The sequence below is a fragment of the Ctenocephalides felis genome, unplaced genomic scaffold (assembly GCF_003426905.1).
Source record: "Ctenocephalides felis isolate EL2017-DRISC unplaced genomic scaffold, ASM342690v1 CF-g0.4_SCAFFOLD_01886, whole genome shotgun sequence".
NCBI lineage: Eukaryota > Metazoa > Arthropoda > Insecta > Siphonaptera > Pulicidae > Ctenocephalides > Ctenocephalides felis.
In genome coordinates this window covers 12,254,316-12,268,115 of record NW_020538040.1, presented here as the reverse complement: position 1 = coordinate 12,268,115, position 13,800 = coordinate 12,254,316, and the positions used below count along the sequence as shown (strand labels likewise).

At 30.3% G+C, this 13,800-nt stretch overlaps 1 pseudogene; it reads right to left on the bottom strand.

Moving 5' to 3' along the window:
* Positions 1-4,327: 4,327 nt before the first annotated feature.
* Positions 4,328-6,089, bottom strand: LOC113374646 (annotated as a pseudogene).
* Between the last annotated feature and the right edge of the window lie 7,711 nt (positions 6,090-13,800).

Genomic DNA, 13,800 nt, shown 5'->3' with positions numbered 1-13,800 from the left:
TATAAATATTTCTGGAAAGTTTTAATATATTCTTTTGAAAGCTTTGATACGGCTTGAACAGCTTTCGTAGCTTAGAAAAATCCCTGATAAGTTTTAAAAATTGTCTGATGCGTTTTGAAACATTCCTCATTCTACCTGAAAAATTTTATAATCCTTCTGGAAAATGTCTAATTAGTTTAGAAAAACCTGGAAAAATTTCCTTCTGGAAAAAATCAAAAAAAATGCATTAAAAGCTTTCTGGTTTGAAACGTCATTGCGTTTTAGAAAATTTCGATGAGTTCTGGAAAATTTCAGGTGCGTTTTGGATAATTTTTTATGTTTCGGGATCAAAATTCTAATTTGACTTGGATAATTTTAATGCGAAATGGAAAATTTCCGATTCCTTCTTAAAACTTTCTAAAACCTAGAAAAGTTCTGAATTTTTTGGATTAAAAATTCCTTACTTTTTAGAAAATTTCGATGCGTTTTGGAATATTTCAGCAGCATTTTAGAAAGTATCTGATAACCTTTCGAAAACTGTTGTTTTTAGAAATTTTTTGAAGGGTTTCTAAACATTTCTAATGCGTTTTAGAAATTTTCAGTGAATTTTCAAAAATTACTGATGATTTAATATAATAACAAAAAACTATAAAAAATCTAAAATGTAGTATTTAAATAATTTTGCTTTACTTAGATCATGGAAAATTTCAAATAAGAAAGTACGATACATTTTGGACTAGTTCGATATATTTTTATGGAAAATTCCGACAAATCTTGTAAATTATCATCGATTGCAATTTGTAAAATACCTATATAAATTTAAAAAAATTGGGATACATTTTAAAGAGTAGGTATAAATCTTAAAAATATCGTGACATTTTAGACAGTATTAATTTAAATTTAAAAAAATCCGGAACATCTGAAAAAAATTTACACTTATAGGAAATTTCTACGCAATCCTCTCACTTATATTATCTATATATGTATCACTTTTATTATTTCATTTTATTTTGTATTCCTCTACTTTTTATAATCAGATATATTTCAATTTTAGTTGTCAAAAAAAATTATTACAAACCTTAGAGACGTTTTGTTCGAAACATTTTAATATACACACCAAATAAAATTTCTGAAAAAAAAACTATTTGTGCTCTAAATATCTAATTTGAATTTAAACTTTAATAGGCCATTATAAAAACAAAAATTTAAACTGAAAAAAAAAACTGATAAGTAAAGAATATTTAATTTAGGAGGAAAGAATTATTACATAAGACAAATTAATGTATATTCTCGTTTCTCTAATATTAGATTATTAAAAATAACACATTAAAATATTATATCAAAAAAATAGTAAAAATTATAAAAATGAACTTTTATTTCCAATGTCTTAACCCTGTTTTTGATAACATTAGAAATTGTTTAGAAAAAAATCTATATCCCCTATTTATTTACCTGTGGAATTATAAAACTACAGGTGAAGAAACTAATTAATTAATTAGTCGTACTAGTGTATCAAATTTTTCCAGCTCCTTCAACAAAGTGTTACAATAAAAAGTAAAACAACAATTGAAGAAGCTTTCGCAAATCCAGTTCATTTTTACGAGCATATCAAATGAATTTCAAAACAAAATATTATGTTTCTTAAGTATTAAATACCATATCATAATTATTTACTTAATACGACCGGATGAAGGAAAAACATTCTTTCAAACTTGGAAATAAAAATCAGAAAAGAATAATTGTATTACGTTTACGACCTTTAAAGACTTAAAAACTTAATATTGTACTTGAATCTTAAAGTTAAAACCAAACTAGTTGTGCATGGCATCGTGCTTTAAGGCAAATTGCTGGAACTTTTCGAACTGAAAAGTCAAATTTTTACTTGTGAAAACTTTGAAATTTTTTAAGAATGACTTGTTTGAAAAATTAAAATTTTTGTTATATTTTGAAATTTTATGAAAATTTTGAACATTTTTCAAAGCAATTTGAAATTTTATGAAAAAACTGATTAGATTTTTGAAAATTTTTAATTTTTTTGAATAAAAAGAACATTTTAAAAAATTTGAATTTATTTATATTTTGAAATCGTGCTGCGTAGCTGTTTTAGAGAAGAAATATCAAAGCGCGTAAGCGCCGCGTCACAGTCTTACCGATAAACTTTAACACAGAACCCATAGTAATGTAAACAAAATTCATACTTAGTACTAAAATCTTTATAAAATATCTGATAATTTGATGTGCATATGTCTAATGATCATTTTCGACCGCCAAATGGTATTTTTATTTACTTTTTTAATTGGATCTCCAAAAAATCTGGACCTGTCTTTCCAAAAATTGTATCAATACAAGTAAAATGTTTTTTTAAAATTATTAAAATCAAACGCTCCGTTATCTCAAAAACTGAATTACCATTTTTGGCACTTTTGCCCCGTATCTTCAAAACGACTAGACCTAACTTTGCCAAAAACTAATGAGGACGTCTCCTTATCAATAGGAATCGAATGATTTTTGTATCATTCAAATCGGTTGATCCGAGTTCCTGAAATCGTAGACAAAAATTTGTATCTGCACACACACACACATTCATTTTTTCTCAGGTATGCCAAAATGTTCAAAAACCTTTGAAACGTAAAAATGTATAAAAATTTTCATTTTCGTTTTTTTGCAATTACTATAAATTATCCTACGGGAAGTAAATATAAAATAAATCTGAAATTTATTTAGGAAAGCATATTCATATAAACCTGTAATAAATTAAAACAACATTTACAATTGAAAACTATAATTTATTAAATATATAAATAGAACAAAAAAAAACAATTCATTTAAACTAAATAAGAAGTCAGCCATACCTGCATCACAAATGTTTTGTGTCAGGCATACAAATAAAAATAATAATATATGTACATTTTTTATTATTTAAATAAAAAATAATATTAAATGAGACTAAATCATTGGAAATGATAAAGGATAAATACTATTATATCTAGAAGTGAAAATTATCACTTATGCTCTAAAAATAAGACTTTTCTTCAAACTGCTAACATATGGATATTCACAGCATAAAATATTCTTACAATACTAACATAGTTTTATATATAGTTTATACAGTTTATTATTTTTTTTTGAAGTGCACTTGAAGATATGGTTGGACTTATAAATTCGAGCAGAATTGTTTGGCTAAATTTTTATTTTGATATCTCACATTTTATGAAAAAAATGAACAGAAAACGAATAACCCCACCGCGTTTTGCAAAAGGGAGACTATGGACTTGTATTTGAACAAATCACCAGTAATAATAATAATAATATGAAATACATTAATTTTGATAATTTCTTCAATAATAATAAAGGATGTGCAACCCTTTCCACACGTTAATTCCGAGATTTATATGAATTTTGCCGCCGAAGCGGCGCCATCCGAGTGAGAGGGATTAATTTTGGGTGTCCATTAATAAAACTGTGCTGAATAAGTTATATAAATACAAATATATTCATATTAGCAATCAGTAAATAAACGTCAAAATTTAAAATATTTTGCAAAATTTTATGGTTAAAAATTATATCAAACATGAGATGTTCTAGTAAACATGTAGCCATATCACAATATTATAACAATTATGCAAAAATATGAATTTAATATTTAAAAATTTAAGAAATACTATTATAAATTACACATTATTTCATTTATATATTTATATAGAGTCTTTTTAAATTCATCAACTCTTCTTAAGGATAATCTTTTAACATTCAGATACAACATGAATTAAAAGATTTTTTTACGATGGTGCTTATGTATTCTTTGGTATTTTAATATTAATCATGATATTCATATGAATAAAGTAATTTTTATATAAAACTATACTTGGGATGCTGAGTCAGTTTTTTAAAATGTATTCGAGTTAGTTCAACTAATGTGTACTAGTTTAAATTCAATTATGTTACAAATCTTTACAATCCGAAATGTATCTGAATATTACAAGATTAAAATTACTAATTTAATTTACAACTTACAACGTCTTTGATATGCACTCTTTTAACAACTACCAATTGATTCTCGTTACAAATATACACAAGTTGACAGACTTTTTATCATAAACGTTAATTCTATATACAAAATTACAAGAAAATATTCTCTACATCTACATCCTAAAATAAACATTTTTATATAAATGCAATACTAAATTTCCTACATACAAAGACTTCTCTTCGACTTGACTAAAATAAATGCCAAGCGATGAATCTTATTCAATCATTACAAGAATATATGAAAATTGTCCCAAATTTTCACATCACAAAAGGGAACTAAAAAAATTAGTTGGCACATGTACTTCAACATCTACAAGTATCAGCTCCTACTACCGTCTTTGTGTATCGACTTTGTTATCCCCGAAGAAACTAAAGCAGCCAAGGCTGAGGTACTTCTTGCAATAAGTTCATCTTTATACCTCCAAATAGTCGTGTCCTTAATGCTATGTTCCCTGTATTCAGCACAATTTTTCAGGCTCTTTACACAATCTGCACGATAGTGCTGCATTTGGGCATCTGCAGTCTCAATTGGGTAAGAGCTGCAGGCTCCTCCAATGCAAGCAAAAGGAAAATGATTGTGTAAAGTCAGAACTCTTTCTGGATCGTGGAAACACTTCACATATTGATTTGGTTTGGTGAAGTTTTGGGCTCTGTACACATGCTGCAGCATATGCAAGTATTTGGGAATGTTCTTATACCAGCCATGCTCATGCAAGTGTTCGTCTAAGAAATAAACATTCCTGACGTTATAACTGGCTCTGGTATCATTTCTTCCTACCATGGATTTTGGACGTACCCTCAACATTAAGTCTTTCCAATTGGCATCTTTAACAGGCATAATTACTTCATCAATATCCAACAAGGCAATGTACTCGTATTTGTACAAATTTTTGTACAAGCAGTCATTGTAAGGTATCACTTCATTTTGACGCTTGTTGTTCGTCTTCTTCGTCAAGTACAAATGTTGGAATCCTGGTATGTTAGGTTGACCACCTGGCAAAGTCAATGGCGTAACCTGGATCATATCTCTGTTTTCATAATGTTTCAAAACTTTAGAAATGTTTGGATGAACTTGCAACTCGTAAAAATAGATCTTCTCCGCTCCTAAAATGTGCAGCAACTCAATCCATTCCACGAGACGTACAGATAAATCTTCATAAAGAAAATCTAATCCTTTTACACAAACTGCAAATCCTTTTTTCTCCACAGGCTTGTCGTATAGAACATTTAAGTTATTGGTGGCATTATCACAAGGTCTTTCAACAATTGACACTGAAGCTGGTATTCTTCATGATATTCAGCTGGTAATCTGCAGGTCATCAAGTAAGGCTGGTAAATGTTTTGTTTGTAGTTGCCGAAAGCTTTGTTCCAAACGTATTTGTATTCAAACAACTTCACGAATACAGGAGTCTGCTGATCAGCAAACCAGAATTGGCAATAGGTGATTATAGTAGGCTCTATCCTGTCGATCATGCCCAAAATTCTAACAGATGGTCCAATTAAACTTCTTCGTCTAGCATCATAGTACGCATTGTACAACTGAAACGTACCATTGGACGTTCTCAAAGTCTGCCAATAAATATTATTAAACTCCAGTTCGAACACCGAAGGATACCTAGCACACGTCGCATTTTATACAAAGGCTTGGTCTTTGCCGATGCATTCAAAGACCACAGAGGCAAACTTGGTAATCGATTCTGAACATCCTTTAATAAATCTTCCTGGTTAATTTTCTGTCTGGTGTCTACCAAAACTGGTACTTCAGTCGTTGTAGTTGAAGTGCTAGGATCAGCTTGTTTCGTTGGATGCTGCAGAAGAAATCTTCCCGAATGTGTTTCACCACTATCGGCGAAATTGGGAGCTAGATCTCGGGGCGATATTAGATTCGTGTGCATCAATTGGAGCGCTACGAATATCAGGAGGCTCCAAAAAAAAGGACGAGCAGGGCTTTGCAGATCCATCGCACGGAGAGCGGGGCCATTCTGGAAGATAAAAAGCAGTTGATAATACGGATCCTGGTGGTTGACCATGATATGATGATGATGATGATAACCATGATGATGATGGAAAACTGTCTGCATAACAATACGTGCACATGGGATGAGTTTTAGTAAGCACTACACTGAATATTACAAGCAATTTCCATACTAAATTTAATAAGCGGTGATATTTCTACAAGCGACATGAATGTATGATTTTGTGCAATTAAAATGCTACAACATGCATATACAAAGCTAAATAACACTAAAATACAATGACCAAAGTGTTAAAATTTGAGGTTATATACCCAGGTGGTTCCTCCAAATTACTTCAATGTTCTTCATTTTTAGACCAATATAATTCTAATTCAAGGTTCAATGTTTAGACCAATATATTACTTCAATGTTCTCCATTTTTAGGCCAATATATCTGATTTTTCACGTATAAAATTGGTTGGAAAATATAAGTTGTTTGTTTTCTCCGGAATCTGTCCAAATTGTTATAATAAAATTAAGTATAGAATATACAAATTCTATAAAAGTTTAACCAAACGTTTAGTATCAAGAGTGTTCTATATGAATTCTTCTGTGCTTTTACTTTTTGACAAGTAACTACTGCTCGATATCAGGTTGCACGTTAAAGCGACATTTATTGATAAAGAGAGATTTGATCTCAAAAACTTGTAGTTCACAATTTTTGTGTTTTTATTTTTAAATACTTTAATAATGTTCAACGGGTGCTGTTAAGAGCAAAACAGAACAAACCAACGAAATCCTTTGTCCTGTACCATACAGGACAATCCCTAATCTTTTCAAGAAAAAACGTATCACTACTGCTGACATCAGGTTGATCCCTGGACCATGCAGTTCACATTTTTGGTGTGTCATTATTAAATAATGGTCAACGAGTACTGTTAAAAGCAAAACAGTACCAGCCAACAAAATCACTGGTCCTGTACCCTAGTCCATCCCTAATCTTTCAAGAAAAAACTTATCACTAGATAATTCCAAGATTTGATCTTGGAACCTTGTAGTTGACATTTTGGTGTGACATTGTAAAATAATGGTCAAAATATAAAGAGCAAAAGAGAAATGGTCAATCGATCCACGAGTTCTATCCCTAGTCCATCCTCGATCTTTCAAACAAAAAACGTATTACTACTGCTTGATATCAGGTTGCATCCACAGCAAGATTTGATCTCGATAATCTTGTAATTCTCATTTTCATTGTGTCATTTTTAAATAATGGTCAATGTTAAGAGCAAAACCGACCTATACAACGTGTTCACGGATATGTACCCTAATCCATTCCCAATCTTTAAAGAAAAAACGAATTACTACTGCTTGATATCAGGTAGTACGCAAAGCAAGATTTGAACTGAAACCTTGTAGTTGACATTTTTGATGTGACATTTTAAAATAATGGTCAACATATGAAGAGCAAAATAGAAATAGCCAATGGGTCCACGAGTTCTATCCCTAGTCCACCCTCTATCTTTCAAACAAAATACGTATTATTACTGCTTGATATCAGGTTGTACTCAAAGCAAGATTTGAATTGAAATCTTGTAGTTGACATTTTTGAAGTGCCATTTTTGAATAATGGTCAACTGGTGCTGTTAAAAGCAAAACTGAACCATCCAACGAAGTCACTTGTCCTGTAAATTAGTTCACTCTAATCTTTCAAAAAAATGTATTACTATTGCTTGATATCTGGTAGCACGCAAAGCAAGATTTGATCTCAAAACCCTGTAGTTCACATTTTTGGTGTGTCACTCATAAAAAATTCATACTGACAATTGGTCAGCAGGTGTGGAATAAAATGATTACTATCCAGCGGGTTAGTGGTGGTGCACCCAGTCCATCCCTTTGTGATTCAATTACTACTATCGTTACAATTCCGGCCCTGTCGATGGGAAATCGGAACAATAGCCTCTCATGTGATCGAGCATTCGCATTCGCCGATTCTGTTCGTTTCATTTCGTTATTTATTATAATTCTTGAGAGGTTAAGTCGTGTCTAGCCCGCAACGGTTCTATTGACAAAGGTCAATACTGTACCGTCCGTCTGGCACAGTAAAAGGTAGCTGGGAATAGCTGTAATACAGCTAAGAGACGAGACGAGATGAGGCCGTTATAACTAACAACAATAACAATAAAGAAATTATAATGATAATGATAATAATATTGTAATGGTATCGGTTGCCTTTGCGTTATTCAAAGTGATCCACTTGAGAACGAACTCGACCTATAATGAGATGAGCTAACGTGCATGCTGCTCTTGCTGTTGCTGTTACTTTAACACTAACCAATTAACCTACTGAGCCTAGCTGAAAACGAGAACTTTGCTCCATTCAGACGTTAAACTTTGATATTTTTCACATAGGATTATGGAAATTGTTTAGCCCTGAATTGAAAATTCAAATCGTTCTGATCGCCCAGGAATTTGTTTGAGAAAACCTTGATTTTTGTAGCGAGCAAGCAAATTCAAATCTTTCTGATCTTTCAGATGTTGTCAAAAGGTATAGGTAGGTATAGTTGGATAGAATTTGAATGACCCCAAGTCATTCAAATATTATCTAATGTTTTGAAATTAAATTATACTCTAACGATTTCTTATTCATAATCGACATTTCAATCATTCTGAACGTTCAAACCTATTCTAAAAAAAATTAAAATGATAGTTTGGAAACAATTTGAATCCTATGTTGTCACATGTCGTTGTCGTTGCAAGTTTGTCTATAAACAAATGTTACATTTTGAAATTTTGTTGAATATATAATTAACGAACTTTAATAAACAGAACCTGAATTATGAATTGAATACGTCCTAATATTTTAGACGTAATGAAAAAAATATTTTTGTAGTATACGCTTATATATTTACGGATGCAATTTGCATCTTGCGTTTTCCAATATGGATGTAAGCTTTGTTATATTCTTTGTTATATTTAAATTTTTAAATTTAAACATATTTTTCAAATTCTTTAATCATAACTGATAATTATAATTGTCCCGATGATTCAGGATTAGAAAATATGGATTTCTGTATTAAGTATATATGTATGTTTGGATACAGTTTGCATCTTAAGGTTTCAAATTTCAAATAAATACGCTAACTGTTCGACGAAGATTTCGAATTTTACTGCAATCCCAATAATTGGTCTTTTAGACAATATAGCAAAAATATACAAGAAACTTCAAATCTTGCACTGTACCAATAATAAATTGGACAAATTGACAAAATGTTGGTCTGATGAAAGATGTTTACTTAAAACCAAATATACTATGATTTCGAGAGGGCAACATACTGCACATGTACCACATGAGGATAAGTAAAAATCTAAAACAATTAATATTACAATATCAATTTTCTATAAAACAGAAAAATAAATTGAGTTTATTTTCAAATTTAAACTTTATATGTAATTATAGATATATTAAAATAGAATAATTTTATATTAATTAGAGTACATATGTGTTATTATTGCACATAGAGCAAACAATATTCTTTCAGTAATTTTATTGTTAAGTTTTATTTTCTTAGCCAGCCAGATTAGTGTATGGCATTTAGTAAGATTTTAGACTGTTATTGACTAATCTAAATATATATATATATATATATATATATATATATATATATATATATATATATCCATATCCAATTAAACCAAACCAATTATTGAGATAATAAGCATTTTATTAATTATTGCAAATTGTAATTCATTTTCTCTCATAATTCTATATCTTATTGTCTGCTCTGAAAACTTTGCGAATAAAGACTGATTCGCACTGATAACTTTGCCAACTTTGCAAGTATATACACTAATAAATATATATATATATATATATATATATATATATATATATATAAATTATATTTGACTCATACAAGATCTTTTTTGGTTAAATTTCACGCGTTTATTGAATTTTGCGGTCAGCAGAGAAATGTTAACAAAAAATTCAAAAAACAGTTATTTGTATGTACACACAAAAACTGTAAAAATATATACCTATAAATATATATAGCTTTAGAGATTTACAATATTTTTTAAATTCTAAAGATATGATAGTTCTTATCTTAACATGTATTCGACAGTTCGACTATTAATTGTAAAATCTGTCAGTATAAAAAATAACATAAGTTTTATTATTAATTGATTATAGTTTTAAAATAATGTGAAGCAAAGTGAATTATTTCAAGTCTGTACTTAAATTTGGTGATGTTCCATATGGAATAAATGCAGATATTAAAAAAAAGCAACAAAATAAGTTCCCAGCCCAGCCAACCAAGGGCCACTTTAATGATATTTTTTGCAAGTTTTAAAAATGAATTATCAACGCAATTTTTCCATATTTCATCACTATTTGAACCTTCCCTGAACTTTGTCAAATATTTCAGGATTAAAATTCGTTCGGACGTTTTCAAGTTTTCTCTAAGTCCAAAAAAGAGCAACAATAGTGCGTTTTCCTTCAGAAAGCCTTAGAATGTGACTTGTCTCGTTCCAAAACGTCAAAATAAATTTTTATTCAAGAAGAATGCTTTTAGATTAATGATAAATTTTTAACAAATCCAGAACTCTTCAATAAAATATTTGATTCAATTTTTTGGTTATTGTGAACTCTCACCAATATAACAACGATTACAATCGTTACAATTCATTTTGTGAAAAGAACTTAGTAAGACTACCATTAGAAGTTTCAGATGGTCCTTTAAGGACATTTTTGAATTGTATTGCTCCCAAGGGCTTATATGCTTCCAAATTGATAAAAAAAAATCTCTAAAAGTTTCAGCTCTTAATATTAGCTTTTAGATAGTGCGCAATTCAAACTTTGTATGGTAATAGCATGGAAAAAAATTCGAAAATTTTAAAAATGTTTTTTAGGTATACCTTAGCGACAAATGAATTAGAAGTGACAATTCGTGTCATCTTTTACTAAAAATTCGACGCTCTACAAAACAAATTATAAAAACCTGTTTTGGAATAAAAACTGCTTCATTTGTTCGTTAATTATATCTAAAATACATTTTTTAAATTTTTGAAAATTTCTCTCGATATTTCCATACAAAACTTTGATTGAATTGCGCACTATTTAAAAGACAACATTAAGAGCTAAAACTTATAGAAGGTTTTTTTTTATCAATTTGGAACCATTTGAGCCCTTGGGAGCAAGGAAATTCGAAAATGATCATTTTAAGGACCACCCTAATATATATATATATATATATATATATATATATTCATAAAATAATTCCAAATTTCCTATAATTTGTGTTAAAAACCCAAACACTAATAAATTCTAATTACCCGCTTGAGTCATTCGCGGCATAATGATAGGAAATGAAGAATAAGATAATAATTAAGATAATTTACATTATTGCGATTAAATAATTAAAGAAAAAAATACCAAGATTGTTATTATGATTCTTGAACTCACAAGGACGTTTGGCTTCGATGTAATTGAAAACTTTACATACGAACCGAGTAGAAATGCTTTAATGTCATTAAACGAGTTAATGGCGTGGATAATATATAAATGTTTCCTCAATTTGAATAAAATTAAACTGTTTGCAAGTATTGTTATAGCCTTGTTAATGGAAAACGAAGGGCAGGTGATAAGTGAAAAGGAAACGAGCTTTCGCTTGGAAGTGAAAAAAATCGAGCTTTCGCCTGACCAAAGTGGATTATGACGCTAATCCGTTGATATAAGTTGTTTACAAAAAAATGCGACAGTTTCTTACATCATTCAGATCACTTAAATAATATACAAATTCCATAGAGAAAGTCCGTCGTGGTGTAATCGTGAGCTATCATAAACTAGTTCCAGTTTCGATCTCAACGTCGGTCAGCTCGATATCAAGCAGTAGAATAACTTCACTTGTTTAATATGTTCAAACATCGTGGTGTAATCGTAGGCTATCACAAACTAGTTCCAGGTTTGATATTAACTTCGGCCAGCTCGATATCAAGCAGTATGATAACTTCACTTGTTTAATATGTTCAAACATCGTGGGGTAATCGTGGGCTATCACAACTAGTTCCAGGTTCAATCTCAACGGCGGGCAGCTCGATATCAAGCAGTATGATAACTTCACTTGCTTAATATGTTCAAACATCGTGGGGTAATCGTGGACTATCACAAACTAGTTCCTTGTTCGGACAGCTCGGTATCAAGCAGTATGATGACTTGTATGATTACTTCACAATATGATCACTTGAAATTATTGATCTCAAAATAATTTCAAGTGAAAATTGCCTTTTGTGGGCATTTAATAATTTAATGCAATTTACTTTATTATGTAATCACTAACCATGGTAATTAACTATGCGTAGGGTACGTTATAGTAATCGCAAAAAAATCGAAAATGTAAATTTTAGTATATCTTTACGTTTCAGAGGTTTCTGAACATTTTGTCATACCTTAGAAAAAATTAATGCATGTGTGTGTGTGCGAGTGTGTTCGTATGTGCGTGCGGATACAAAGTTTCGTCGACGATTTTGGGAACACGGTTCAACCGATTTGAATGATTCAAAACATATTCAATCCCTATTGATGAGGAGACGTGCTTATTAGTTTTTGGCAAAGGCAGGTCGAAACTTTTCGAAGATACGGGTCAAAAAGTTCCAAAAATGGTAGCACAGTTTTTAAGAGAACGGAGCGGCCGATTTTAATAATTCAAAAAACATTTTATTTGTATTGACTAAACGAAGAACTGTTCAAATTTTGAAAGGCAGGTTTCAGCGATTATAGACTCTCAATAAAAAAAAGTAAAAAAAATGCCAATTGGCGGTCAAAAATGATCATTAGACATATGCACATCAAATTATCAGATGTTTTATAGAGATTTTAATAATGAGTATAAATTTTGTTTACATTTAAATGCATTCCGCACCAAGATTTATGATTTAACCAAAATTTATAATTTTTAACCGTCTGCTACGCGGCGCTTACGCGCTTCAATACCTACGCATTAATGTTTCTAAAATACCTACGCAGCGCGATTGCTTTAAAAAACAGTTCATAATTTTCAATTTTTTGAAATACAAAAAAAAAAAAAAACAGAAATTTAAAAAAATCATAATTCTCAGAAATCTCATATTTCAACGTTTCAAAAATCTCAAAGCTTTTTTGAAAATTTTACTTTTTTGTACGGGAAGTCCCAGAAATTTGCCTGAAGATTACATGCACCACTAGTTGAATTTATAATACTATTATTCTTAAATATTACCTCTACAAAACCGCTTCATTGCGTTGCATTTTTTACCACAACAAAGAAAGTCAGCAAAAAGTCGAATTATCAAACCAAATCAAATCGAACGACTTTTTATTTACCTAAGCACTTTCTGCGTTGACCACAAATATTCGAAATCAGTACATGATAAGTTTTGTCTTCATCCAACACCATATCTATGAAGATTTCCATCCTCAACAAATACCAAAGTTGTGAATCAGTCGGAACATAATAATGTCATACCGTATATAATATACCGGCAATATTATTATCCACAATGTGGTCGGTTTGGTGTGTGTGTCGTGTGTTTGTGTGTTTGTGTCAAACGAAACGAAACTTTGGATTGTCTACCTTCCTACTGCTAGAATCGTTGAAAGTGAATATGTATGACGGTTTTCCATTGTTATGTGTCAGTTTTGTTACATCTACATTCTAATGTCACTACATATAATAATGTACTCCATGGTGTATAGAGGAAGGAATTAAAATTAATCCGACTTTGAAATTATTCGGAGATACTCAAACGATGGATGGAATTCCATATTATAATACATGCTGTGACTAAAAAGATTTTTTTCTGC